Source organism: Ambystoma mexicanum, chromosome 13 (assembly GCF_040938575.1).
Source record: "Ambystoma mexicanum isolate Mex_15411 chromosome 13, UKY_AmexF1_1, whole genome shotgun sequence".
In the NCBI taxonomy this organism is placed as follows: Eukaryota; Metazoa; Chordata; class Amphibia; order Caudata; family Ambystomatidae; genus Ambystoma; species Ambystoma mexicanum.
Window position 1 is genome coordinate 358495953 of NC_090938.1, and position 27776 is coordinate 358523728.

The following is a 27776-nucleotide window of genomic DNA, read 5'->3' on the forward strand; positions in this document are numbered from 1 at the left end:
CAATATGGGCACTACAAGGCACCCATAATTTGGTGTCAGCTAAAAAGACAATGCCAGAGCTTGTGGGTGCTTTTGTACACTTGTGTGTGTGTTTGTGGGTGTAGTTTCATGTTGAAAACCAAAACACAGCAGCTCCAGTGGCGCAATCGGTTAGCGCGCGGTACTTATACAGCAGTACATGCAGTGAGCAATGCCGAGGTTGTGAGTTCAAGCCTCACCTGGAGCAACTTTGGAACTTTTTACTAATTCACCTCAAAACTGAATTATTGAACCAATAAATGTTCTGGACATTTTTTGGTTCACCTCAAGGTTTCCTTGATTGTCAGTTAATGTTGTATGACAGCTCCTCTGCCTTTTAGACATGGAATACTCATTGCAAGTTATTTATGGGGTGTTTGCGCTTTAAATACAGCTACGGAGGGTTTTTGAAAATAGAACAGAAAATAAAAAATGTCAACTGTTATTATACTCCATTTTCTGCTGAGCACCACTTACGGAAGACATTTGTAAAGGTAGAAAAAGGGTTACTGGAGTAGGATCCAGGAGACAATATCAACTTACAAAGAATAATGTTGTCTATTTACTGCATTATCGCCTTTGAAGCAAACCTCTGAGAATAAATACCCTTTCACTAATCAGGCAGTCACTTTGATAAAATCAAGCAGAACAAGGATGCTGATAGGAACTCGCCTCATTTGCATATGGGCTAGGGCTTCTGGGAGCCATGAGAATTAGGAGTTGAAGGTTTTGCAGATCGAGATTGCTAAAGGGCTGGGCATTTGCACAGACCTCTCCATGCCTGATTGGTGCCGAAGGTTAGTTGCAAGTGGTCCCCTGCTCACCCTACCTTACACAGGGCCATGCCCAGTTAGGCCCCTCAGGGCTAGGCCCGGCAGGGCTAAGCCCGGCGTTCGTCAGGCGAAGTGCCTGGACCCCTGCTCATCATACCTCAGAATCTGGTCTAGCTATTGCAGACATGGGGAATGGTGCTTATATCCCATTGACAGCGCCCACAAGCTGCATACTAATAGCCAATGATGTGTGAATGCGGTCAGGGTAGCAGACATATAGAACAATTGGGTGGGTTCGCTTCCGAACTGGATGCACAGGAGCAGGAGAGAATGGCTGTTGGCGATGTATGCAACTTGCTCTGCGTGAACACATCTACCGACCCCTTCCCCTACACACACGGGCACATACACACACACACACACACATAGCCATTGGAGCTATGCAGAGCTAATCAGAAAGATTGGTAATCATTAGAACATGAAAGATATGTGTTCATTTTTTATTAAACTTGTGGACTCCCGCAGAAACGGAGGGACTCACATCTCTAATTGAGGCTTGCTTACCTCTATACAAATGTGTTTGCTGGCTGTCTTTCTTCAACTGGTATGTGCGGTTGTGTCTGTCTTTGTCTTTCAACACGCCTGGCACGTTTACATTATCAAAGAGATGATTGTATGGAGATGGGGAACACCCCTCCGTTGCATTGTGAACTTGAACAGTCTTTTCACCAAAGCAGCTACATGCGACATTGCAAGGTTTTTGTCAGTCTTTGCCTGAAAACATTAGGCCTTCCTCTCGAACTCTATTTCACTCCTTCTGTGGAAGACTTCAATTATGAGGATGCATCCCGTCATAAAAGGTTCTCTGTAGATGGTGCAACTCTGGCTTCTCTTCCCCGTGCTTTTTGAAAATAATCCGCCCGAGGCCCTGATGAGGTTTGAACTCATGACCCCTGGTTTACGAGACCAGTGCTCTGCCACTGAGCTACAAGGCCACCTGCTGCTTGCTCACAGCCAACAACAGAAAGTGCAAAGAAACCATGGGTTTTACCTAGGTAGATCTCCAGGTATATGAATTTCTGGTTGTGTAAAAATGGCTGTATATCTCTGCATGTGTTCAGTACGTCATCATACATCTGATTTGCGAAAGCGTGTGTGCTTATGTTGGTGATACATTGTCGGTATGCGTTTGAGTATGTACTTTTACGGGTATGTATGTATTGAGTAGGATGCTGAACAGGTTCATGAGTTTAGATAGCAGGTCAGAATGATGGCAAAAGGAACATGTAAAAGGCAGACAACTAAAAGAAAAAAGAATTTGGGATGTAAGCTTGGGAGTTTACTAACTGCGCTGATTTTGGCTCCTATAATAGTAAAGAATGGAAACCTACGAGGAAAGTCTTTGACTAATTTCATTCTCCGCCTGCACCAATGAACTTATTTTTACATCTCTATTTCCATATCTGTACTCATTCCTGTCTTTCACAGGGAGGTTGAAAGACTTTGGTCTATGTTTAAATGCAGACTATAAAGAAAAAATACGACGAAGGTGGGATTCGAACCCACGCGTGCAGAGCACAATGGATTAGCAATCCATCGCCTTAACCACTGGGCCACCTCGTCTGTTTGGGAACGGTGCTTGAATCCCATGCTTAAAGAAGAGATAAAACAATGGTGGTGCAAAGTCAGTGAAAAATAGATCATGTTTGTCATAATAGAAACAAGATCGTTGACTCGTTCTTCCTTACCCGGCCATTGATAGATAAACACATCAAGTTGAAGTTCAGAAAAATATAACAAGAGCTCCTGGAGGGTTCACAACACTAATCCAGAGGAAGGTGCTTGAGCTTCCGTATGGCACACCATTAGTAGTAAAACCAGCATAACGCAAGCTCCAGTTTCCCAGTGTTTGGCATCATTCAACGTTTCCAGCCAAGATCAAAGTTCAGATGCTGCTGCTTCCTGTGATGTCATTGAATTTAAATAGTGAGTGATGGCAATAACCCTTTTCCAATTAAATTTTGCCACATCAACGTCCCTGAAAATAGAGAAAGGCGTGCAACCCAGAACCGCTGTACTGTTCAATAGAGTAAGGGCTTCACCGTGATCATCTGCATCTGTCATCACAAGATTATCAAGGTCTTTTTCTTGAAGAAATTAGGTCCAGAAAGCCGACCTTCCCCACAGACTATTCAGACACCTTGCGCTTGTGGCTTTGTTATAGGCCCGAATCCATTGGTAAAAGGTTGCACAGGTACAATGTGCAATATCAGTTCCTATTCAACAATGTTCAAGAAAATTACCATTTGGAGGCCCTGATGAGGATCGAACTCACGACCCCTGGTTTACAAGACCAGTGCTCTGCCACTGAGCTACAGAGCCCCTCAGGTTACGATGCATAACAGCAACACAACGAGCACACAACATGATGTTTACTGGGTAGACATATTTGAAGGGTGTGTGAGAATGTATGTATATGATTGTGATTTGACCTGTTTTTTTCTGGCCGATTTTTTGAGGAGCAGCTAATTTGTGCGTATTCCGTGCAATTTTAGGGTGACTAATGAGGAGATGTGATGCGTGAAAGTTGAAAAAAACATGTACATGGCAGCAGAGAGACAATATGGATATTACCTTTGCTTTTTTAAATTTCTATCCGGATTCTGGCTCAAAGGGTAGTCAAGCACAGCAGATTGCATTCCTGCCAGTAACACGACAACCTTGTTTGTGTCCTTCTTAATCAACTAACATGCATATTTTCACTTTTGTCTGTATGTTCTTTGAAAGCCAATGGCAATGGTGCTTAGAGCAATGCAGATGTTTAAAAAAGATTTAAAAAGTTAAAATCGACAAAGGTGGGATTCGAAACCACGCGTGTACAGTAGATTAGCAGTCCATCGCCTTAACCACTCGGCCACCTCGTCTACAGGGATTATGTTAGGCATTCAAGTCTTTACAGGTAATAACACAAACATCTTCAAAATAGAACCACAATGCGTTCCTTGTTGAGGTACATCCAGCCGTTTGCAGGAAAACTGCCTCACTTGCTGTTGAGAAAAATTCATCAAAGTCCTGGGGTGTTTATAGGCATCGCCAAGATGACATTGGGAGGTGTTTCAATTGACACGTGTTGAATATGAGGAAGAGCATCATGCTGGCTCCAGTGGCACTGCCTGCAGCATGACAAAAATGTAGAAGGGACATTTGACTGCACCATTGGCTGAACATCAGTGGCAAATTGTATATCAGGCTAAAAGGTAAGCTCCAGTGGCACAATATGGGCACTACAAGGCACCCATAATTTGGTGTCAGCTAAAAAGACAATGCCAGAGCTTGTGGGTGCTTTTGTACACTTGTGTGTGTGTTTGTGGGTGTAGTTTCATGTTGAAAACCAAAACACAGCAGCTCCAGTGGCGCAATCGGTTAGCGCGCGGTACTTATACAGCAGTACATGCAGTGAGCAATGCCGAGGTTGTGAGTTCAAGCCTCACCTGGAGCAACTTTGGAACTTTTTACTAATTCACCTCAAAACTGAATTATTGAACCAATAAATGTTCTGGACATTTTTTGGTTCACCTCAAGGTTTCCTTGATTGTCAGTTAATGTTGTATGACAGCTCCTCTGCCTTTTAGACATGGAATACTCATTGCAAGTTATTTATGGGGTGTTTGCGCTTTAAATACAGCTACGGAGGGTTTTTGAAAATAGAACAGAAAATAAAAAATGTCAACTGTTATTATACTCCATTTTCTGCTGAGCACCACTTACGGAAGACATTTGTAAAGGTAGAAAAAGGGTTACTGGAGTAGGATCGAGGAGACAATATCAACTTACAAAGAATAATGTTGTCTATTTACTGCATTATCGCCTTTGAAGCAAACCTCTGAGAATAAATACCCTTTCACTAATCAGGCAGTCACTTTGATAAAATCAAGCAGAACAAGGATGCTGATAGGAACTCGCCTCATTTGCATATGGGCTAGGGCTTCTGGGAGCCATGAGAATTAGGAGTTGAAGGTTTTGCAGATCGAGATTGCTAAAGGGCTGGGCATTTGCACAGACCTCTCCATGCCTGATTGGTGCCGAAGGTTAGTTGCAAGTGGTCCCCTGCTCACCCTACCTTACACAGGGCCATGCCCAGTTAGGCCCCTCAGGGCTAGGCCCGGCAGGGCTAAGCCCGGCGTTCGTCAGGCGAAGTGCCTGGACCCCTGCTCATCATACCTCAGAATCTGGTCTAGCTATTGCAGACATGGGGAATGGTGCTTATATCCCATTGACAGCGCCCACAAGCTGCATACTAATAGCCAATGATGTGTGAATGCGGTCAGGGTAGCAGACATATAGAACAATTGGGTGGGTTCGCTTCCGAACTGGATGCACAGGAGCAGGAGAGAATGGCTGTTGGCGATGTATGCAACTTGCTCTGCGTGAACACATCTACCGACCCCTTCCCCTACAAACACGGGCACATACACACACACACACACACATAGCCATTGGAGCTATGCAGAGCTAATCAGAAAGATTGGTAATCATTAGAACATGAAAGATATGTGTTCATTTTTTATTAAACTTGTGGACTCCCGCAGAAACGGAGGGACTCACATCTCTAATTGAGGCTTGCTTACCTCTATACAAATGTGTTTGCTGGCTGTCTTTCTTCAACTGGTATGTGCGGTTGTGTCTGTCTTTGTCTTTCAACACGCCTGGCACGTTTACATTATCAAAGAGATGATTGTATGGAGATGGGGAACACCCCTCCGTTGCATTGTGAACTTGAACAGTCTTTTCACCAAAGCAGCTACATGCGACATTGCAAGGTTTTTGTCAGTCTTTGCCTGAAAACATTAGGCCTTCCTCTCGAACTCTATTTCACTCCTTCTGTGGAAGACTTCAATTATGAGGATGCATCCCGTCATAAAAGGTTCTCTGTAGATGGTGCAACTCTGGCTTCTCTTCCCCGTGCTTTTTGAAAATAATCCGCCCGAGGCCCTGATGAGGTTTGAACTCATGACCCCTGGTTTACGAGACCAGTGCTCTGCCACTGAGCTACAAGGCCACCTGCTGCTTGCTCACAGCCAACAACAGAAAGTGCAAAGAAACCATGGGTTTTACCTAGGTAGATCTCCAGGTATATGAATTTCTGGTTGTGTAAAAATGGCTGTATATCTCTGCATGTGTTCAGTACGTCATCATACATCTGATTTGCGAAAGCGTGTGTGCTTATGTTGGTGATACATTGTCGGTATGCGTTTGAGTATGTACTTTTACGGGTATGTATGTATTGAGTAGGATGCTGAACAGGTTCATGAGTTTAGATAGCAGGTCAGAATGATGGCAAAAGGAACATGTAAAAGGCAGACAACTAAAAGAAAAAAGAATTTGGGATGTAAGCTTGGGAGTTTACTAACTGCGCTGATTTTGGCTCCTATAATAGTAAAGAATGGAAACCTACGAGGAAAGTCTTTGACTAATTTCATTCTCCGCCTGCACCAATGAACTTATTTTTACATCTCTATTTCCATATCTGTACTCATTCCTGTCTTTCACAGGGAGGTTGAAAGACTTTGGTCTATGTTTAAATGCAGACTATAAAGAAAAAATACGACGAAGGTGGGATTCGAACCCACGCGTGCAGAGCACAATGGATTAGCAGTCCATCGCCTTAACCACTCGGCCACCTCGTCTGTTTGGGAATGGTGCTCGAATCCCATGCTTAAAGAAGAGATAAAACAATGGTGGTGCAAAGTCAGTGAAAAATAGATCATGTTTGTCATAATAGAAACAAGATCGTTGACTCGTTCTTCCTTACCCGGCCATTGATAGATAAACACATCAAGTTGAAGTTCAGAAAAATATAACAAGAGCTCCTGGAGGGTTCACAACACTAATCCAGAGGAAGGTGCTTGAGCTTCCGTATGGCACACCATTAGTAGTAAAACCAGCATAACGCAAGCTCCAGTTTCCCAGTGTTTGGCATCATTCAACGTTTCCAGCCAAGATCAAAGTTCAGATGCTGCTGCTTCCTGTGATGTCATTGAATTTAAATAGTGAGTGATGGCAATAACCCTTTTCCAATTAAATTTTGCCACATCAACGTCCCTGAAAATAGAGAAAGGCGTGCAACCCAGAACCGCTGTACTGTTCAATAGAGTAAGGGCTTCACCGTGATCATCTGCATCTGTCATCACAAGATTATCAAGGTCTTTTTCTTGAAGAAATTAGGTCCAGAAAGCCGACCTTCCCCACAGACTATTCAGACACCTTGCGCTTGTGGCTTTGTTATAGGCCCGAATCCATTGGTAAAAGGTTGCACAGGTACAATGTGCAATATCAGTTCCTATTCAACAATGTTCAAGAAAATTACCATTTGGAGGCCCTGATGAGGATCGAACTCACGACCCCTGGTTTACAAGACCAGTGCTCTGCCACTGAGCTACAGAGCCCCTCAGGTTACGACGCATAACAGCAACACAACGAGCACACAACATGATGTTTACTGGGTAGACATATTTGAAGGGTGTGTGAGAATGTATGTATATGATTGTGATTTGACCTGTTTTTTTCTGGCCGATTTTTTGAGGAGCAGCTAATTTGTGCGTATTCCGTGCAATTTTAGGGTGACTAATGAGGAGATGTGATGCGTGAAAGTTGAAAAAAACATGTACATGGCAGCAGAGAGACAATATGGATATTACCTTTGCTTTTTTAAATTTCTATCCGGATTCTGGCTCAAAGGGTAGTCAAGCACAGCAGATTGCATTCCTGCCAGTAACACGACAACCTTGTTTGTGTCCTTCTTAATCAACTAACATGCATATTTTCACTTTTGTCTGTATGTTCTTTGAAAGCCAATGGCAATGGTGCTTAGAGCAATGCAGATGTTTAAAAAAGATTTAAAAAGTTAAAATCGACAAAGGTGGGATTCGAAACCACGCGTGTACAGTAGATTAGCAGTCCATCGCCTTAACCACTCGGCCACCTCGTCTACAGGGATTATGTTAGGCATTCAAGTCTTTACAGGTAATAACACAAACATCTTCAAAATAGAACCACAATGCGTTCCTTGTTGAGGTACATCCAGCCGTTTGCAGGAAAACTGCCTCACTTGCTGTTGAGAAAAATTCATCAAAGTCCTGGGGTGTTTATAGGCATCGCCAAGATGACATTGGGAGGTGTTTCAATTGACACGTGTTGAATATGAGGAAGAGCATCATGCTGGCTCCAGTGGCACTGCCTGCAGCATGACAAAAATGTAGAAGGGACATTTGACTGCACCATTGGCTGAACATCAGTGGCAAAGTGTATATCAGGCTAAAAGGTAAGCTCCAGTGGCACAATATGGGCACTACAAGGCACCCATAATTTGGTGTCAGCTAAAAAGACAATGCCAGAGCTTGTGGGTGCTTTTGTACACTTGTGTGTGTGTTTGTGGGTGTAGTTTCATGTTGAAAACCAAAACACAGCAGCTCCAGTGGCGCAATCGGTTAGCGCGCGGTACTTATACAGCAGTACATGCAGTGAGCAATGCCGAGGTTGTGAGTTCAAGCCTCACCTGGAGCAACTTTGGAACTTTTTACTAATTCACCTCAAAACTGAATTATTGAACCAATAAATGTTCTGGACATTTTTTGGTTCACCTCAAGGTTTCCTTGATTGTCAGTTAATGTTGTATGACAGCTCCTCTGCCTTTTAGACATGGAATACTCATTGCAAGTTATTTATGGGGTGTTTGCGCTTTAAATACAGCTACGGAGGGTTTTTGAAAATAGAACAGAAAATAAAAAATGTCAACTGTTATTATACTCCATTTTCTGCTGAGCACCACTTACGGAAGACATTTGTAAAGGTAGAAAAAGGGTTACTGGAGTAGGATCCAGGAGACAATATCAACTTACAAAGAATAATGTTGTCTATTTACTGCATTATCGCCTTTGAAGCAAACCTCTGAGAATAAATACCCTTTCACTAATCAGGCAGTCACTTTGATAAAATCAAGCAGAACAAGGATGCTGATAGGAACTCGCCTCATTTGCATATGGGCTAGGGCTTCTGGGAGCCATGAGAATTAGGAGTTGAAGGTTTTGCAGATCGAGATTGCTAAAGGGCTGGGCATTTGCACAGACCTCTCCATGCCTGATTGGTGCCGAAGGTTAGTTGCAAGTGGTCCCCTGCTCACCCTACCTTACACAGGGCCATGCCCAGTTAGGCCCCTCAGGGCTAGGCCCGGCAGGGCTAAGCCCGGCGTTCGTCAGGCGAAGTGCCTGGACCCCTGCTCATCATACCTCAGAATCTGGTCTAGCTATTGCAGACATGGGGAATGGTGCTTATATCCCATTGACAGCGCCCACAAGCTGCATACTAATAGCCAATGATGTGTGAATGCGGTCAGGGTAGCAGACATATAGAACAATTGGGTGGGTTCGCTTCCGAACTGGATGCACAGGAGCAGGAGAGAATGGCTGTTGGCGATGTATGCAACTTGCTCTGCGTGAACACATCTACCGACCCCTTCCCCTACACACACAGGCACATACACACACACAGACACACATAGCCATTGGAGCTATGCAGAGCTAATCAGAAAGATTGGTAATCATTAGAACATGAAAGATATGTGTTCATTTTTTATTAAACTTGTGGACTCCCGCAGAAACGGAGGGACTCACATCTCTAATTGAGGCTTGCTTACCTCTATACAAATGTGTTTGCTGGCTGTCTTTCTTCAACTGGTATGTGCGGTTGTGTCTGTCTTTGTCTTTCAACACGCCTGGCACGTTTACATTATCAAAGAGATGATTGTATGGAGATGGGGAACACCCCTCCGTTGCATTGTGAACTTGAACAGTCTTTTCACCAAAGCAGCTACATGCGACATTGCAAGGTTTTTGTCAGTCTTTGCCTGAAAACATTAGGCCTTCCTCTCGAACTCTATTTCACTCCTTCTGTGGAAGACTTCAATTATGAGGATGCATCCCGTCATAAAAGGTTCTCTGTAGATGGTGCAACTCTGGCTTCTCTTCCCCGTGCTTTTTGAAAATAATCCGCCCGAGGCCCTGATGAGGTTTGAACTCATGACCCCTGGTTTACGAGACCAGTGCTTTGCCACTGAGCTACAAGGCCACCTGCTGCTTGCTCACAGCCAACAACAGAAAGTGCAAAGAAACCATGGGTTTTACCTAGGTAGATCTCCAGGTATATGAATTTCTGGTTGTGTAAAAATGGCTGTATATCTCTGCATGTGTTCAGTACGTCATCATACATCTGATTTGCGAAAGCGTGTGTGCTTATGTTGGTGATACATTGTCGGTATGCGTTTGAGTATGTACTTTTACGGGTATGTATGTATTGAGTAGGATGCTGAACAGGTTCATGAGTTTAGATAGCAGGTCAGAATGATGGCAAAAGGAACATGTAAAAGGCAGACAACTAAAAGAAAAAAGAATTTGGGATGTAAGCTTGGGAGTTTACTAACTGCGCTGATTTTGGCTCCTATAATAGTAAAGAATGGAAACCTACGAGGAAAGTCTTTGACTAATTTCATTCTCCGCCTGCACCAATGAACTTATTTTTACATCTCTATTTCCATATCTGTACTCATTCCTGTCTTTCACAGGGAGGTTGAAAGACTTTGGTCTATGTTTAAATGCAGACTATAAAGAAAAAATACGACGAAGGTGGGATTTGAACCCACGCGTGCAGAGCACAATGGATTAGCAGTCCATCGCCTTAACCACTCGGCCACCTCGTCTGTTTGGGAACGGTGCTCGAATCCCATGCTTAAAGAAGAGATAAAACAATGGTGGTGCAAAGTCAGTGAAAAATAGATCATGTTTGTCATAATAGAAACAAGATCGTTGACTCGTTCTTCCTTACCCGGCCATTGATAGATAAACACATCAAGTTGAAGTTCAGAAAAATATAACAAGAGCTCCTGGAGGGTTCACAACACTAATCCAGAGGAAGGTGCTTGAGCTTCCGTATGGCACACCATTAGTAGTAAAACCAGCATAACGCAAGCTCCAGTTTCCCAGTGTTTGGCATCATTCAACGTTTCCAGCCAAGATCAAAGTTCAGATGCTGCTGCTTCCTGTGATGTCATTGAATTTAAATAGTGAGTGATGGCAATAACCCTTTTCCAATTAAATTTTGCCACATCAACGTCCCTGAAAATAGAGAAAGGCGTGCAACCCAGAACCGCTGTACTGTTCAATAGAGTAAGGGCTTCACCGTGATCATCTGCATCTGTCATCACAAGATTATCAAGGTCTTTTTCTTGAAGAAATTAGGTCCAGAAAGCCGACCTTCCCCACAGACTATTCAGACACCTTGCGCTTGTGGCTTTGTTATAGGCCCGAATCCATTGGTAAAAGGTTGCACAGGTACAATGTGCAATATCAGTTCCTATTCAACAATGTTCAAGAAAATTACCATTTGGAGGCCCTGATGAGGATCGAACTCACGACCCCTTGTTTACAAGACCAGTGCTCTGCCACTGAGCTACAGAGCCCCTCAGGTTACGACGCATAACAGCAACACAACGAGCACACAACATGATGTTTACTGGGTAGACATATTTGAAGGGTGTGTGAGAATGTATGTATATGATTGTGATTTGACCTGTTTTTTTCTGGCCGATTTTTTGAGGAGCAGCTAATTTGTGCGTATTCCGTGCAATTTTAGGGTGACTAATGAGGAGATGTGATGCGTGAAAGTTGAAAAAAACATGTACATGGCAGCAGAGAGACAATATGGATATTACCTTTGCTTTTTTAAATTTCTATCCGGATTCTGGCTCAAAGGGTAGTCAAGCACAGCAGATTGCATTCCTGCCAGTAACACGACAACCTTGTTTGTGTCCTTCTTAATCAACTAACATGCATATTTTCACTTTTGTCTGTATGTTCTTTGAAAGCCAATGGCAATGGTGCTTAGAGCAATGCAGATGTTTAAAAAAGATTTAAAATCGACAAAGGTGGGATTCGAAACCACGCGTGTACAGTAGATTAGCAGTCCATCGCCTTAACCACTCGGCCACCTCGTCTACAGGGATTATGTTAGGCATTCAAGTCTTTACAGGTAATAACACAAACATCTTCAAAATAGAACCACAATGCGTTCCTTGTTGAGGTACATCCAGCCGTTTGCAGGAAAACTGCCTCACTTGCTGTTGAGAAAAATTCATCAAAGTCCTGGGGTGTTTATAGGCATCGCCAAGATGACATTGGGAGGTGTTTCAATTGACACGTGTTGAATATGAGGAAGAGCATCATGCTGGCTCCAGTGGCACTGCCTGCAGCATGACAAAAATGTAGAAGGGACATTTGACTGCACCATTGGCTGAACATCAGTGGCAAAGTGTATATCAGGCTAAAAGGTAAGCTCCAGTGGCACAATATGGGCACTACAAGGCACCCATAATTTGGTGTCAGCTAAAAAGACAATGCCAGAGCTTGTGGGTGCTTTTGTACACTTGTGTGTGTGTTTGTGGGTGTAGTTTCATGTTGAAAACCAAAACACAGCAGCTCCAGTGGCGCAATCGGTTAGCGCGCGGTACTTATACAGCAGTACATGCAGTGAGCAATGCCGAGGTTGTGAGTTCAAGCCTCACCTGGAGCAACTTTGGAACTTTTTACTAATTCACCTCAAAACTGAATTATTGAACCAATAAATGTTCTGGACATTTTTTGGTTCACCTCAAGGTTTCCTTGATTGTCAGTTAATGTTGTATGACAGCTCCTCTGCCTTTTAGACATGGAATACTCATTGCAAGTTATTTATGGGGTGTTTGCGCTTTAAATACAGCTACGGAGGGTTTTTGAAAATAGAACAGAAAATAAAAAATGTCAACTGTTATTATACTCCATTTTCTGCTGAGCACCACTTACGGAAGACATTTGTAAAGGTAGAAAAAGGGTTACTGGAGTAGGATCCAGGAGACAATATCAACTTACAAAGAATAATGTTGTCTATTTACTGCATTATCGCCTTTGAAGCAAACCTCTGAGAATAAATACCCTTTCACTAATCAGGCAGTCACTTTGATAAAATCAAGCAGAACAAGGATGCTGATAGGAACTCGCCTCATTTGCATATGGGCTAGGGCTTCTGGGAGCCATGAGAATTAGGAGTTGAAGGTTTTGCAGATCGAGATTGCTAAAGGGCTGGGCATTTGCACAGACCTCTCCATGCCTGATTGGTGCCGAAGGTTAGTTGCAAGTGGTCCCCTGCTCACCCTACCTTACACAGGGCCATGCCCAGTTAGGCCCCTCAGGGCTAGGCCCGGCAGGGCTAAGCCCGGCGTTCGTCAGGCGAAGTGCCTGGACCCCTGCTCATCATACCTCAGAATCTGGTCTAGCTATTGCAGACATGGGGAATGGTGCTTATATCCCATTGACAGCGCCCACAAGCTGCATACTAATAGCCAATGATGTGTGAATGCGGTCAGGGTAGCAGACATATAGAACAATTGGGTGGGTTCGCTTCCGAACTGGATGCACAGGAGCAGGAGAGAATGGCTGTTGGCGATGTATGCAACTTGCTCTGCGTGAACACATCTACCGACCCCTTCCCCTACACACACGGGCACATACACACACACACACACACATAGCCATTGGAGCTATGCAGAGCTAATCAGAAAGATTGGTAATCATTAGAACATGAAAGATATGTGTTCATTTTTTATTAAACTTGTGGACTCCCGCAGAAACGGAGGGACTCACATCTCTAATTGAGGCTTGCTTACCTCTATACAAATGTGTTTGCTGGCTGTCTTTCTTCAACTGGTATGTGCGGTTGTGTCTGTCTTTGTCTTTCAACACGCCTGGCACGTTTACATTATCAAAGAGATGATTGTATGGAGATGGGGAACACCCCTCCGTTGCATTGTGAACTTGAACAGTCTTTTCACCAAAGCAGCTACATGCGACATTGCAAGGTTTTTGTCAGTCTTTGCCTGAAAACATTAGGCCTTCCTCTCGAACTCTATTTCACTCCTTCTGTGGAAGACTTCAATTATGAGGATGCATCCCGTCATAAAAGGTTCTCTGTAGATGGTGCAACTCTGGCTTCTCTTCCCCGTGCTTTTTGAAAATAATCCGCCCGAGGCCCTGATGAGGTTTGAACTCATGACCCCTGGTTTACGAGACCAGTGCTCTGCCACTGAGCTACAAGGCCACCTGCTGCTTGCTCACAGCCAACAACAGAAAGTGCAAAGAAACCATGGGTTTTACCTAGGTAGATCTCCAGGTATATGAATTTCTGGTTGTGTAAAAATGGCTGTATATCTCTGCATGTGTTCAGTACGTCATCATACATCTGATTTGCGAAAGCGTGTGTGCTTATGTTGGTGATACATTGTCGGTATGCGTTTGAGTATGTACTTTTACGGGTATGTATGTATTGAGTAGGATGCTGAACAGGTTCATGAGTTTAGATAGCAGGTCAGAATGATGGCAAAAGGAACATGTAAAAGGCAGACAACTAAAAGAAAAAAGAATTTGGGATGTAAGCTTGGGAGTTTACTAACTGCGCTGATTTTGGCTCCTATAATAGTAAAGAATGGAAACCTACGAGGAAAGTCTTTGACTAATTTCATTCTCCGCCTGCACCAATGAACTTATTTTTACATCTCTATTTCCATATCTGTACTCATTCCTGTCTTTCACAGGGAGGTTGAAAGACTTTGGTCTATGTTTAAATGCAGACTATAAAGAAAAAATACGACGAAGGTGGGATTCGAACCCACGCGTGCAGAGCACAATGGATTAGCAGTCCATCGCCTTAACCACTCGGCCACCTCGTCTGTTTGGGAACGGTGCTCGAATCCCATGCTTAAAGAAGAGATAAAACAATGGTGGTGCAAAGTCAGTGAAAAATAGATCATGTTTGTCATAATAGAAACAAGATTGTTGACTCGTTCTTCCTTACCCGGCCATTGATAGATAAACACATCAAGTTGAAGTTCAGAAAAATATAACAAGAGCTCCTGGAGGGTTCACAACACTAATCCAGAGGAAGGTGCTTGAGCTTCCGTATGGCACACCATTAGTAGTAAAACCAGCATAACGCAAGCTCCAGTTTCCCAGTGTTTGGCATCATTCAACGTTTCCAGCCAAGATCAAAGTTCAGATGCTGCTGCTTCCTGTGATGTCATTGAATTTAAATAGTGAGTGATGGCAATAACCCTTTTCCAATTAAATTTTGCCACATCAACGTCCCTGAAAATAGAGAAAGGCGTGCAACCCAGAACCGCTGTACTGTTCAATAGAGTAAGGGCTTCACCGTGATCATCTGCATCTGTCATCACAAGATTATCAAGGTCTTTTTCTTGAAGAAATTAGGTCCAGAAAGCCGACCTTCCCCACAGACTATTCAGACACCTTGCGCTTGTGGCTTTGTTATAGGCCCGAATCCATTGGTAAAAGGTTGCACAGGTACAATGTGCAATATCAGTTCCTATTCAACAATGTTCAAGAAAATTACCATTTGGAGGCCCTGATGAGGATCGAACTCACGACCCCTGGTTTACAAGACCAGTGCTCTGCCACTGAGCTACAGAGCCCCTCAGGTTACGACGCATAACAGCAACACAACGAGCACACAACATGATGTTTACTGGGTAGACATATTTGAAGGGTGTGTGAGAATGTATGTATATGATTGTGATTTGACCTGTTTTTTTCTGGCCGATTTTTTGAGGAGCAGCTGATTTGTGCGTATTCCGTGCAATTTTAGGGTGACTAATGAGGAGATGTGATGCGTGAAAGTTGAAAAAAACATGTACATGGCAGCAGAGAGACAATATGGATATTACCTTTGCTTTTTTAAATTTCTATCCGGATTCTGGCTCAAAGGGTAGTCAAGCACAGCAGATTGCATTCCTGCCAGTAACACGACAACCTTGTTTGTGTCCTTCTTAATCAACTAATATGCATATTTTCACTTTTGTCTGTATGTTCTTTGAAAGCCAATGGCAATGGTGCTTAGAGCAATGCAGATGTTTAAAAAAGATTTCAAAAGTTAAAATCGACAAAGGTGGGATTCGAAACCACGCGTGTACAGTAGATTAGCAGTCCATCGCCTTAACCACTCGGCCACCTCGTCTACAGGGATTATGTTAGGCATTCAAGTCTTTACAGGTAATAACACAAACATCTTCAAAATAGAACCACAATGCGTTCCTTGTTGAGGTACATCCAGCCGTTTGCAGGAAAACTGCCTCACTTGCTGTTGAGAAAAATTCATCAAAGTCCTGGGGTGTTTATAGGCATCGCCAAGATGACATTGGGAGGTGTTTCAATTGACACGTGTTGAATATGAGGAAGAGCATCATGCTGGCTCCAGTGGCACTGCCTGCAGCATGACAAAAATGTAGAAGGGACATTTGACTGCACCATTGGCTGAACATCAGTGGCAAAGTGTATATCAGTCTAAAAGGTAAGCTCCAGTGGCACAATATGGGCACTACAAGGCACCCATAATTTGGTGTCAGCTAAAAAGACAATGCCAGAGCTTGTGGGTGCTTTTGTACACTTGTGTGTGTGTTTGTGGGTGTAGTTTCATGTTGAAAACCAAAACACAGCAGCTCCAGTGGCGCAATCGGTTAGCGCGCGGTACTTATACAGCAGTACATGCAGTGAGCAATGCCGAGGTTGTGAGTTCAAGCCTCACCTGGAGCAACTTTGGAACTTTTTACTAATTCACCTCAAAACTGAATTATTGAACCAATAAATGTTCTGGACATTTTTTGGTTCACCTCAAGGTTTCCTTGATTGTCAGTTAATGTTGTATGACAGCTCCTCTGCCTTTTAGACATGGAATACTCATTGCAAGTTATTTATGGGGTGTTTGCGCTTTAAATACAGCTACGGAGGGTTTTTGAAAATAGAACAGAAAATAAAAAATGTCAACTGTTATTATACTCCATTTTCTGCTGAGCACCACTTACGGAAGACATTTGTAAAGGTAGAAAAAGGGTTACTGGAGTAGGATCCAGGAGACAATATCAACTTACAAAGAATAATGTTGTCTATTTACTGCATTATCGCCTTTGAAGCAAACCTCTGAGAATAAATACCCTTTCACTAATCAGGCAGTCACTTTGATAAAATCAAGCAGAACAAGGATGCTGATAGGAACTCGCCTCATTTGCATATGGGCTAGGGCTTCTGGGAGCCATGAGAATTAGGAGTTGAAGGTTTTGCAGATCGAGATTGCTAAAGGGCTGGGCATTTGCACAGACCTCTCCATGCCTGATTGGTGCCGAAGGTTAGTTGCAAGTGGTCCCCTGCTCACCCTACCTTACACAGGGCCATGCCCAGTTAGGCCCCTCAGGGCTAGGCCCGGCAGGGCTAAGCCCGGCGTTCGTCAGGCGAAGTGCCTGGACCCCTGCTCATCATACCTCAGAATCTGGTCTAGCTATTGCAGACATGGGGAATGGTGCTTATATCCCATTGACAGCGCCCACAAGCTGCATACTAATAGCCAATGATGTGTGAATGCGGTCAGGGTAGCAGACATATAGAACAATTGGGTGGGTTCGCTTCCGAACTGGATGCACAGGAGCAGGAGAGAATGGCTGTTGGCGATGTATGCAACTTGCTCTGCGTGAACACATCTACCGACCCCTTCCCCTACACACACGGGCACATACACACACACACACACACATAGCCATTGGAGCTATGCAGAGCTAATCAGAAAGATTGGTAATCATTAGAACATGAAAGATATGTGTTCATTTTTTATTAAACTTGTGGACTCCCGCAGAAACGGAGGGACTCACATCTCTAATTGAGGCTTGCTTACCTCTATACAAATGTGTTTGCTGGCTGTCTTTCTTCAACTGGTATGTGCGGTTGTGTCTGTCTTTGTCTTTCAACACGCCTGGCACGTTTACATTATCAAAGAGATGATTGTATGGAGATGGGGAACACCCCTCCGTTGCATTGTGAACTTGAACAGTCTTTTCACCAAAGCAGCTACATGCGACATTGCAAGGTTTTTGTCAGTCTTTGCCTGAAAACATTAGGCCTTCCTCTCGAACTCTATTTCACTCCTTCTGTGGAAGACTTCAATTATGAGGATGCATCCCGTCATAAAAGGTTCTCTGTAGATGGTGCAACTCTGGCTTCTCTTCCCCGTGCTTTTTGAAAATAATCCGCCCGAGGCCCTGATGAGGTTTGAACTCATGACCCCTGGTTTACGAGACCAGTGCTCTGCCACTGAGCTACAAGGCCACCTGCTGCTTGCTCACAGCCAACAACAGAAAGTGCAAAGAAACCATGGGTTTTACCTAGGTAGATCTCCAGGTATATGAATTTCTGGTTGTGTAAAAATGGCTGTATATCTCTGCATGTGTTCAGTACGTCATCATACATCTGATTTGCGAAAGCGTGTGTGCTTATGTTGGTGATACATTGTCGGTATGCGTTTGAGTATGTACTTTTACGGGTATGTATGTATTGAGTAGGATGCTGAACAGGTTCATGAGTTTAGATAGCAGGTCAGAATGATGGCAAAAGGAACATGTAAAAGGCAGACAACTAAAAGAAAAAAGAATTTGGGATGTAAGCTTGGGAGTTTACTAACTGCGCTGATTTTGGCTCCTATAATAGTAAAGAATGGAAACCTACGAGGAAAGTCTTTGACTAATTTCATTCTCCGCCTGCACCAATGAACTTATTTTTACATCTCTATTTCCATATCTGTACTCATTCCTGTCTTTCACAGGGAGGTTGAAAGACTTTGGTCTATGTTTAAATGCAGACTATAAAGAAAAAATACGTCGAACCCACGCGTGCAGAGCACAATGGATTAGCAGTCCATCGCCTTAACCACTCGGCCACCTCGTCTGTTTGGGAACGGTGCTCGAATCCCATGCTTAAAGAAGAGATAAAACAATGGTGGTGCAAAGTCAGTGAAAAATAGATCATGTTTGTCATAATAGAAACAAGATCGTTGACTCGTTCTTCCTTACCCGGCCATTGATAGATAAACACATCAAGTTGAAGTTCAGAAAAATATAACAAGAGCTCCTGGAGGGTTCACAACACTAATCCAGAGGAAGGTGCTTGAGCTTCCGTATGGCACACCATTAGTAGTAAAACCAGCATAACGCAAGCTCCAGTTTCCCAGTGTTTGGCATCATTCAACGTTTCCAGCCAAGATCAAAGTTCAGATGCTGCTGCTTCCTGTGATGTCATTGAATTTAAATAGTGAGTGATGGCAATAACCCTTTTCCAATTAAATTTTGCCACATCAACGTCCCTGAAAATAGAGAAAGGCGTGCAACCCAGAACCGCTGTACTGTTCAATAGAGTAAGGGCTTCACCGTGATCATCTGCATCTGTCATCACAAGATTATCAAGGTCTTTTTCTTGAAGAAATTAGGTCCAGAAAGCCGACCTTCCCCACAGACTATTCAGACACCTTGCGCTTGTGGCTTTGTTATAGGCCCGAATCCATTGGTAAAAGGTTGCACAGGTACAATGTGCAATATCAGTTCCTATTCAACAATGTTCAAGAAAATTACCATTTGGAGGCCCTGATGAGGATCGAACTCACGACCCCTGGTTTACAAGACCAGTGCTCTGCCACTGAGCTACAGAGCCCCTCAGGTTGTGACGCATAACAGCAACACAACGAGCACACAACATGATGTTTACTGGGTAGACATATTTGAAGGGTGTGTGAGAATGTATGTATATGATTGTGATTTGACCTGTTTTTTTCTGGCCGATTTTTTGAGGAGCAGCTAATTTGTGCGTATTCCGTGCAATTTTAGGGTGACTAATGAGGAGATGTGATGCGTGAAAGTTGAAAAAAACATGTACATGGCAGCAGAGAGACAATATGGATATTACCTTTGCTTTTTTAAATTTCTATCCGGATTCTGGCTCAAAGGGTAGTCAAGCACAGCCGATTGCATTCCTGCCAGTAACACGACAACCTTGTTTGTGTCCTTCTTAATCAACTAACATGCATATTTTCACTTTTGTCTGTATGTTCTTTGAAAGCCAATGGCAATGGTTCTTAGAGCAATGCAGATGTTTAAAAAAGATTTCAAAAGTTAAAATCGACAAAGGTGGGATTCGAAACCACGCGTGTACAGTAGATTAGCAGTCCATCGCCTTAACCACTCGGCCACCTCGTCTACAGGGATTATGTTAGGCATTCAAGTCTTTACAGGTAATAACACAAACATCTTCAAAATAGAACCACAATGCGTTCCTTGTTGAGGTACATCCAGCCGTTTGCAGGAAAACTGCCTCACTTGCTGTTGAGAAAAATTCATCAAAGTCCTGGGGTGTTTATAGGCATCGCCAAGATGACATCGGGAGGTGTTTCAATTGACACGTGTTGAATATGAGGAAGAGCATCATGCTGGCTCCAGTGGCACTGCCTGCAGCATGACAAAAATGTAGAAGGGACATTTGACTGCACCATTGGCTGAACATCAGTGGCAAAGTGTATATCAGGCTAAAAGGTAAGCTCCAGTGGCACAATATGGGCACTACAAGGCACCCATAATTTGGTGTCAGCTAAAAAGACAATGCCAGAGCTTGTGGGTGCTTTTGTACACTTGTGTGTGTGTTTGTGGGTGTAGTTTCATGTTGAAAACCAAAACACAGCAGCTCCAGTGGCGCAATCGGTTAGCGCGTGGTACTTATACAGCAGTACATGCAGTGAGCAATGCCGAGGTTGTGAGTTCAAGCCTCACCTGGAGCAACTTTGGAACTTTTTACTAATTCACCTCAAAACTGAATTATTGAACCAATAAATGTTCTGGACATTTTTTGGTTCACCTCAAGGTTTCCTTGATTGTCAGTTAATGTTGTATGACAGCTCCTCTGCCTTTTAGACATGGAATACTCATTGCAAGTTATTTATGGGGTGTTTGCGCTTTAAATACAGCTACGGAGGGTTTTTGAAAATAGAACAGAAAATAAAAAATGTCAACTGTTATTATACTCCATTTTCTGCTGAGCACCACTTACGGAAGACATTTGTAAAGGTAGAAAAAGGGTTACTGGAGTAGGATCCAGGAGACAATATCAACTTACAAAGAATAATGTTGTCTATTTACTGCATTATCGCCTTTGAAGCAAACCTCTGAGAATAAATACCCTTTCACTAATCAGGCAGTCACTTTGATAAAATCAAGCAGAACAAGGATGCTGATAGGAACTCGCCTCATTTGCATATGGGCTAGGGCTTCTGGGAGGCATGAGAATTAGGAGTTGAAGGTTTTGCAGATCGAGATTGCTAAAGGGCTGGGCATTTGCACAGACCTCTCCATGCCTGATTGGTGCCGAAGGTTAGTTGCAAGTGGTCCCCTGCTCACCCTACCTTACACAGGGCCATGCCCAGTTAGGCCCCTCAGGGCTAGGCCCGGCAGGGCTAAGCCCGGCGTTCGTCAGGCGTTCGTCAGGCGAAGTGCCTGGACCCCTGCTCATCATACCTCAGAATCTGGTCTAGCTATTGCAGACATGGGGAATGGTGCTTATATCCCATTGACAGCGCCCACAAGCTGCATACTAATAGCCAATGATGTGTGAATGCGGTCAGGGTAGCAGACATATAGAACAATTGGGTGGGTTCGCTTCCGAACTGGATGCACAGGAGCAGGAGAGAATGGCTGTTGGCGATGTATGCAACTTGCTCTGCGTGAACACATCTACCGACCCCTTCCCCTACACACACGGGCACATACACACACACACACACACATAGCCATTGGAGCTATGCAGAGCTAATCAGAAAGATTGGTAATCATTAGAACATGAAAGATATGTGTTCATTTTTTATTAAACTTGTGGACTCCCGCAGAAACGGAGGGACTCACATCTCTAATTGAGGCTTGCTTACCTCTATACAAATGTGTTTGCTGGCTGTCTTTCTTCAACTGGTATGTGCGGTTGTGTCTGTCTTTGTCTTTCAACACGCCTGGCACGTTTACATTATCAAAGAGATGATTGTATGGAGATGGGGAACACCCCTCCGTTGCATTGTGAACTTGAACAGTCTTTTCACCAAAGCAGCTACGTGCGACATTGCAAGGTTTTTGTCAGTCTTTGCCTGAAAACATTAGGCCTTCCTCTCGAACTCTATTTCACTCCTTCTGTGGAAGACTTCAATTATGAGGATGCATCCCGTCATAAAAGGTTCTCTGTAGATGGTGCAACTCTGGCCTCTCTTCCCCGTGCTTTTTGAAAATAATCCGCCCGAGGCCCTGATGAGGTTTGAACTCATGACCCCTGGTTTACGAGACCAGTGCTCTGCCACTGAGCTACAAGGCCACCTGCTGCTTGCTCACAGCCAACAACAGAAAGTGCAAAGAAACCATGGGTTTTACCTAGGTAGATCTCCAGGTATATGAATTTCTGGTTGTGTAAAAATGGCTGTATATCTCTGCATGTGTGCAAAACAAGGAGTGATAGGTCGCCTTCCCCTACCTAGAGACCCTGAGTCGCAAAAAGGTTATATCCAAGGTAGCCTCATATAGTTTTTCAGCTACACATTCCACATCTAATTCACATAAATCTGTTGCTTTTCACTTGTCAATTTATTATTCAAAGAATGAGTATAAAAAAGACACCTAAACAGTATTAAAACAAACTGTGCTAGTCACTTACAATCTAACAATCTAACTGGTGAGGGTTCACCAGGCCTTTCAGAATGCCTACGACCATAGTGAAAGGTAACGGGAAAGGACAGTGTGTATTACTGTGAGTGTGTGAACATATGTTTGTATGAGGGAGTCAAAGTGTATTGTGAGCGCCCAACTTCTAATGTGTGCCTCAAAGGTGTTAGGCCAGAGTGAATGATCCACTATTGTATCTTTGGTTTGTTAATCACTCTGTTTCACATAACTTACATTGATACAAGGTAGCTAAGGGTTATTTAGTACACGAAAGCTATCTTTTGATATGAGAGATAGGAATCAGCAAATACATAGGTTCCCATTAATACGTCGACATATGTTTCGGCCTTTATGACTCATACGGGACTCTCTCTGGTGCCGTTGGTCTGGATGTGGATAATGGCCGTCTTCAGGACAGGAGCAAATTTGTATTTTTCCATAATGGATACTTTCCCATTATTGAGACATCTAAATTAAAATATATGAGAAAAAGGATATATAAAAGAGTTGTATAGTTTGGGACATATTGTTCACCAATTTCTTAAAAACAGTGTGGACTGCCAGTCATGAGACTGCAGTGGACTTGGACTAACCTGAGAGTTTCTCAATTTCTTTGGGTCGTGTATGATAATTATCAGCAGTTTCAATGGGTTCCAACAGGAATACCATACATTTCATTTCATGCACCGTATCTGTAAAACATACGGACAGTGATCAGTTAGGCACCTATTTTGGCTCTACATTACTTAATTGCATAGTTATTGATAGAAACCAACTGTTTATAAAAAGTATATACCTTTCGTGGTTCGATCTTGACGAACTGGTGAACTCAAGAGATTTTGCTTGGCACAGTTCGCAGTAGTGCTAAATTTAAAGAGGAGACACTTCCATTTGTTGATGTTGATGCGCTGTGGCTGCAAAAGGTAACACAAGCGGTTAGAGCTGATGGCGATAAGTAGGGTCCAGTTGGACATTCTAACTTTTTTGCTTCATAAATTGCCCGCCATTGAGAATGCTCTCATCTGACAGCATTGTGCCATTATTTCGTCTGGTGTAGCAGACATATTAGTCGACCATGTGGGATTGCTTAATAACAATTGCATTTCCACATATATTAGGCATCAGAATCTATTCCGAATCGTGTTGTTTAAAGCTACGTGTTTTATACATGTATTCCAAACATAGGAAGGAACACTGTCCCGAATCGTGTTGTTTAAAGCTACGTGTTTTATACATGTATTCCAAACATAAGAAGGAACGCTAAATAAATAGTGCAGGTACTAGAGGGAACAGCGCGAGGCAGGTTATTAAACACACCTATGCCTGCAGCGCCATATATGTGATGAATCAACTCACCTAAAGCAAGAGCCTTAGTCCATGCGTGCCGCGCCGAGGTATTGCTGATACGCCCTGTAACACAGTGTGTGGGCTAAGTCTGTAATTTAAAGGGAACGTAGTAGGCACGTGGAAAAGATCACGTGTGTGTACGCAAAGCAGCTTTTTTTCACCCGCCGTTTTACTTACACATTTGTTTGCTTTGCAGAAAAGCTAGTGATATGTGTTTAAATAAAAGGAGCCTCAGGACATGCTCAATTGCTCATAGTTGAAAAAACATTCGAGGCTGGATCTTAAAAAGATCGCGTGTGTATCCGCAGAACAGCTCAAGGCTGAATCTTAAATCAATCAGGTACAATGTATCTCTCTTGTGCATGCTGGGAAATGTAGTGCACATAGTATACTTTGTATATTGATGATGACGGAGTAAGAATTGTGCATGCTGGGAAATGTAGTGCACATAGTGTATTTTGTATATTGATAATGACGGAATGAAGATAATAATAAACAGACATCATACCAAACGGTGACATTATGTATAATAAAAGAGTCAGGGTAATTTTACAATTAGAGCAAAAATCTTATATTGTTCATAATTGATACATGCAGAATCAGCTTTGACGTAGCTTTTCAGGCCGCGCATTGTGTGTTATCACTTAATATTAGCAAGTTGATATTGCCTCTATGTCAAAATGCCTATATACTTCAGACACCATATTTTTCGGCTCATACACTTTTTTTTAACATTGACATTTACAGGGGGACATTTTGGTTATAACTGAACTGTTAACATGTTGATCTTATTATACACGGCAAGTTCAGTGGTGCCATGGATGAGACAAGTATTCATTCGTTCACAAAAACCTGTTCCATTCAACGGCTACATTTAAACCACCCTTTACGGAATTAGTGTCATAAATCCAGCGTTGCTCACACCTAATAAGAGATAGGTTGCGGTCCCCACCTCTTAACGTTTGTTTCACCACTTGTAAGACGCACCAAAGCATCTCTGTTGGTTTGTGCTGTTTTTGCACATAATGTGCCACCAACGGTTTGTTTTCTATTTGGTTTCTTATACATGACTTATGTTCGCAAATGCGTTGTCTGACTTGCCTTTTGGTTTTACCAATATATGCTAAATTGCATGGGCAAAGAATCACATATACTGCCCAAGTGGTAGCACAGTTGGTGAAGTCTCGTAGTGGAATAACTCGAGTGCCTAAGGTAATATTCTTCATATTTTTTGTTTGTGGGCAGACTGAGCATTTACCACACCTATAGTGTCCTGTCACCGGGGGAAGCCCCCATAGTGTGTTCTGGGTAAATTGTGAAGTTTTTGGGCCTGGGTAAGTGTGTACCAGGTTGTCTTTGAGATTTTTTTGTCTTTTAAAGGCAAAACGGGGTTTGACTGGGTTAAAGTCTTCAGTCTTTAACATATCCCAGTGTTTTAGGATGGTTTTCCTCAAGCGGGCACTTATAGGACTATAAGTGCTCACACAAGTGATCTTATTAAGCGTGGTTTTTGGTGCTGGATTTAAGCAATTTTCCCTGTTCATATGTTGCGCTCGCTTATAGGCTCTTTGGATAGTTTGTTTTGGATAACCTCGATCTCTTAATTTGGTCTTCAGAGCTTGTCCATGTATTTTGTAATCTGATATTTGAGAGCAATTTCTGCGAATACGTAGGAATTGGCCGAAAGGAAGGCCCTCTTTTAGACTTTTTGGATGGAAACTTGAATATTTCAGAAGTGTATTTCTATCTGTCGGTTTTTTATAGAGAACAGTTTCTAATTTCCCTTCATCTGTCTTCCTAATCTCTAGGTCTAGAAAAGAGACTTTGATATTATTATGTTCGACCGTGAATTGAATACACTGGTTTTGGAGGTTTAGCCAGGAATGGAAATCTATCAAAGATGATACAGAGCCCCGCCACAACATAAACACGTCATCGATGTATCTGTGCCACGCAATAATATTCAATTTGAACGGATTGCTGCGGTTATAGATGAATTTGGTTTCAAAATCATCCATGTATAGGTTGGCAAGGTCGGGCGCAAAAGTAGCACCCATACTCGTCCCTTGCAGTTGGTTGTAGAAGGTAGTTTCATATAGAAAAAAGTTTTCTCTCAGTGCCAAACGTATACATTCTAGTATAAAAGCTGTTGGTACTTTTGTCAAGGTGGTTGTCCGTAAATTCAGATATTTTGACATTACTGTGAGACAATCCTGTTGGGGTATGCTCGTGTAGAGAGCTACCACATCAAGAGTGACCAGTATGTCATCTTGAGTAGTTTGAATGTCTGAAATGATTTTAATCATACTTGTAGTATCTTTAACGTATGATTGCATTTTGGCCACGAATGGTCGCAGAAACCAGTCAGCATACATCGAAAGGGGTTCCAAAATAGAGTTAATTGCTGCTACAATGGGACGACCTGGCGGTTTGGATGGGTTCTTATGTACCTTTGGCAAAATATAAAAGGCTGGTGTGGTGGGGTTTTGGTTGGTTAGGAAAGACTGCTCGTCTTCGTCAATCCATCCCTCGTCTAAGGCATATTTCATCAAGCTTTGTATTTCATCTTTCAATCTATTTGTGGGGTCAAGGGGTAATGGGCGATACGCTAGGGGGTCGTTGAGAAGCTTAAACACCTCCGTATCGTAGTCTTGCTTGTCCCAGAGCACTATGCCTCCTCCTTTATCAGCAGGTTTGATTATGAATGAACTATTAGATTTAAGTTTTGCCAGGGCTTCTCTTTCCTTCCTAGACAGATTGTCTTTGTCATTATTATTTGTGGAAAGCAGAGTTTTTGTTTCTGCAATAATACGGTTCTCAAAAGCTATAATAGATGGACTGACCATTGAATTTAATGGTACAAAGATTGAGGGTGGTTTGAGGCCGGTGGTACTTGAATCTTTTTCTTTGGCAGCAGAATTTCTAAAGAAATATTTTAGTCTAATAGACCGAAAAAACTTTTGGAGTTCAATCTCTGTTTCAAAGCTTCGAGCCCTAGTGGTAGGGACAAAAGAGAGGCCTTTCGATAGTAAGCTTTCTTCTTCTGGGGATAGTTCATATTTGCTCAAATTGTATATAGGCACTACCAATTGAGAGGAGGACCTTGCCAATTTCTCGTTTGCATTCTGGGGGGCCCCTGATGTTTGTTGCGGCCTCGATTGCCCCGTCCTTGAAAAAATTGAGGCTGTTGTAGAGGCCTATTCGGGGTGTTCCCACCCGTGGACGTTCCAGCGATTGAATCACTGCTTGTTGAGCTATTAGACGAGATGGAGAAATTCACATACGGTCTCTTTTTAAAGGTGGCATTCCTATACTGGGCTTGTTTGCTGATGTCATCGTAGTAGGATTCTACCAAATAGGGGTAGGTTCGTATTTCTTTATATTGTTCTATATCCTTCTTTAATTTCCAAAGTTTTTTCTCCATGATGGTTTTGTTGAAGATGACTATTTCTTCATCTATTTTAGCTAACACATCCTTTAGATTTTTCATAATATTGTCCTGTTGAATTTTTTGTTCTAATTTCTCAATCTCATCTTGTTGGAGTTTAACTTACTCAGCAGAGGTCTCAATGATGAGAATCAAGAGGTCTCGTGAACATTTATTACTCACACCGCTGAATTTGCCTTTAAACTTGGTGTTATGCGTAAAAACTCGCGGGATATTTTTAATTTGTAGTCCCTCTGGTATTACTCCAGCTTTTAAGTAAGCTAGCATCAATTGGCCATGACTTTCTGTCCTTACTAATTTTTTCTTTTTTTGAAGCAGAATCTCTGCCTCATTAGACTGTGTATTTTCTGTGGGTACAGCAGTGTTATTTCCCAACAGGGTAGGCAAACTCATTAATTTGAGATATACCTCATCCGAAAAAGACACTAAATTCATATTGTCCATTTTATTTAATAGAAACGGAACATGTACATAGGTCGGAATTCACTAGACCACAGTGGTTATTTGCAACCTAGGTTGGTTTGCATAAAATAACTAAACC

The 27776-nt window shown here is 42.8% G+C and overlaps 26 non-coding genes across 26 annotated transcripts; 6 read left to right on the forward strand and 20 right to left on the reverse strand.

Moving 5' to 3' along the window:
* The first annotated feature begins 131 nt into the window (after window positions 1-131).
* On the forward strand, window positions 132-226 carry TRNAI-UAU (transfer RNA isoleucine (anticodon UAU)). Its single transcript has 2 exons — window positions 132-169; window positions 191-226. It is a non-coding gene; the product is annotated as a tRNA-Ile (tRNA).
* A 1488-nt stretch (window positions 227-1714) lies between these two features.
* On the reverse strand, window positions 1715-1786 carry TRNAT-CGU (transfer RNA threonine (anticodon CGU)). The gene has a single exon. It is a non-coding gene; the product is annotated as a tRNA-Thr (tRNA).
* A 546-nt stretch (window positions 1787-2332) lies between these two features.
* On the reverse strand, window positions 2333-2414 carry TRNAS-GCU (transfer RNA serine (anticodon GCU)). Its single transcript has one exon. It is a non-coding gene; the product is annotated as a tRNA-Ser (tRNA).
* A 687-nt stretch (window positions 2415-3101) lies between these two features.
* Window positions 3102-3173, reverse strand: TRNAT-UGU (transfer RNA threonine (anticodon UGU)). Its single transcript has one exon. It is a non-coding gene; the product is annotated as a tRNA-Thr (tRNA).
* Window positions 3174-3638: 465 nt separating this feature from the next.
* TRNAS-GCU (transfer RNA serine (anticodon GCU)) lies at window positions 3639-3715 on the reverse strand. The gene has a single exon. It is a non-coding gene; the product is annotated as a tRNA-Ser (tRNA).
* Window positions 3716-4195: 480 nt separating this feature from the next.
* Window positions 4196-4290, forward strand: TRNAI-UAU (transfer RNA isoleucine (anticodon UAU)). Its single transcript has 2 exons — window positions 4196-4233; window positions 4255-4290. It is a non-coding gene; the product is annotated as a tRNA-Ile (tRNA).
* Window positions 4291-5778: 1488 nt separating this feature from the next.
* On the reverse strand, window positions 5779-5850 carry TRNAT-CGU (transfer RNA threonine (anticodon CGU)). The gene has a single exon. It is a non-coding gene; the product is annotated as a tRNA-Thr (tRNA).
* Window positions 5851-6396: 546 nt separating this feature from the next.
* TRNAS-GCU (transfer RNA serine (anticodon GCU)) lies at window positions 6397-6478 on the reverse strand. The gene has a single exon. It is a non-coding gene; the product is annotated as a tRNA-Ser (tRNA).
* A 687-nt stretch (window positions 6479-7165) lies between these two features.
* On the reverse strand, window positions 7166-7237 carry TRNAT-UGU (transfer RNA threonine (anticodon UGU)). The gene has a single exon. It is a non-coding gene; the product is annotated as a tRNA-Thr (tRNA).
* A 465-nt stretch (window positions 7238-7702) lies between these two features.
* Window positions 7703-7779, reverse strand: TRNAS-GCU (transfer RNA serine (anticodon GCU)). The gene has a single exon. It is a non-coding gene; the product is annotated as a tRNA-Ser (tRNA).
* Window positions 7780-8259: 480 nt separating this feature from the next.
* TRNAI-UAU (transfer RNA isoleucine (anticodon UAU)) lies at window positions 8260-8354 on the forward strand. The gene is made up of 2 exons: window positions 8260-8297; window positions 8319-8354. It is a non-coding gene; the product is annotated as a tRNA-Ile (tRNA).
* A 1488-nt stretch (window positions 8355-9842) lies between these two features.
* On the reverse strand, window positions 9843-9914 carry TRNAT-CGU (transfer RNA threonine (anticodon CGU)). Its single transcript has one exon. It is a non-coding gene; the product is annotated as a tRNA-Thr (tRNA).
* Window positions 9915-10460: 546 nt separating this feature from the next.
* On the reverse strand, window positions 10461-10542 carry TRNAS-GCU (transfer RNA serine (anticodon GCU)). Its single transcript has one exon. It is a non-coding gene; the product is annotated as a tRNA-Ser (tRNA).
* Window positions 10543-11229: 687 nt separating this feature from the next.
* TRNAT-UGU (transfer RNA threonine (anticodon UGU)) lies at window positions 11230-11301 on the reverse strand. Its single transcript has one exon. It is a non-coding gene; the product is annotated as a tRNA-Thr (tRNA).
* Window positions 11302-11758: 457 nt separating this feature from the next.
* On the reverse strand, window positions 11759-11835 carry TRNAS-GCU (transfer RNA serine (anticodon GCU)). The gene has a single exon. It is a non-coding gene; the product is annotated as a tRNA-Ser (tRNA).
* A 480-nt stretch (window positions 11836-12315) lies between these two features.
* On the forward strand, window positions 12316-12410 carry TRNAI-UAU (transfer RNA isoleucine (anticodon UAU)). The gene is made up of 2 exons: window positions 12316-12353; window positions 12375-12410. It is a non-coding gene; the product is annotated as a tRNA-Ile (tRNA).
* A 1488-nt stretch (window positions 12411-13898) lies between these two features.
* Window positions 13899-13970, reverse strand: TRNAT-CGU (transfer RNA threonine (anticodon CGU)). The gene has a single exon. It is a non-coding gene; the product is annotated as a tRNA-Thr (tRNA).
* A 546-nt stretch (window positions 13971-14516) lies between these two features.
* On the reverse strand, window positions 14517-14598 carry TRNAS-GCU (transfer RNA serine (anticodon GCU)). Its single transcript has one exon. It is a non-coding gene; the product is annotated as a tRNA-Ser (tRNA).
* A 687-nt stretch (window positions 14599-15285) lies between these two features.
* Window positions 15286-15357, reverse strand: TRNAT-UGU (transfer RNA threonine (anticodon UGU)). The gene has a single exon. It is a non-coding gene; the product is annotated as a tRNA-Thr (tRNA).
* Window positions 15358-15822: 465 nt separating this feature from the next.
* On the reverse strand, window positions 15823-15899 carry TRNAS-GCU (transfer RNA serine (anticodon GCU)). The gene has a single exon. It is a non-coding gene; the product is annotated as a tRNA-Ser (tRNA).
* Window positions 15900-16379: 480 nt separating this feature from the next.
* On the forward strand, window positions 16380-16474 carry TRNAI-UAU (transfer RNA isoleucine (anticodon UAU)). Its single transcript has 2 exons — window positions 16380-16417; window positions 16439-16474. It is a non-coding gene; the product is annotated as a tRNA-Ile (tRNA).
* A 1488-nt stretch (window positions 16475-17962) lies between these two features.
* Window positions 17963-18034, reverse strand: TRNAT-CGU (transfer RNA threonine (anticodon CGU)). Its single transcript has one exon. It is a non-coding gene; the product is annotated as a tRNA-Thr (tRNA).
* Window positions 18035-19336: 1302 nt separating this feature from the next.
* Window positions 19337-19408, reverse strand: TRNAT-UGU (transfer RNA threonine (anticodon UGU)). The gene has a single exon. It is a non-coding gene; the product is annotated as a tRNA-Thr (tRNA).
* Window positions 19409-19873: 465 nt separating this feature from the next.
* TRNAS-GCU (transfer RNA serine (anticodon GCU)) lies at window positions 19874-19950 on the reverse strand. The gene has a single exon. It is a non-coding gene; the product is annotated as a tRNA-Ser (tRNA).
* A 480-nt stretch (window positions 19951-20430) lies between these two features.
* On the forward strand, window positions 20431-20525 carry TRNAI-UAU (transfer RNA isoleucine (anticodon UAU)). Its single transcript has 2 exons — window positions 20431-20468; window positions 20490-20525. It is a non-coding gene; the product is annotated as a tRNA-Ile (tRNA).
* Window positions 20526-22024: 1499 nt separating this feature from the next.
* TRNAT-CGU (transfer RNA threonine (anticodon CGU)) lies at window positions 22025-22096 on the reverse strand. Its single transcript has one exon. It is a non-coding gene; the product is annotated as a tRNA-Thr (tRNA).
* Window positions 22097-27776: the final 5680 nt, after the last annotated feature.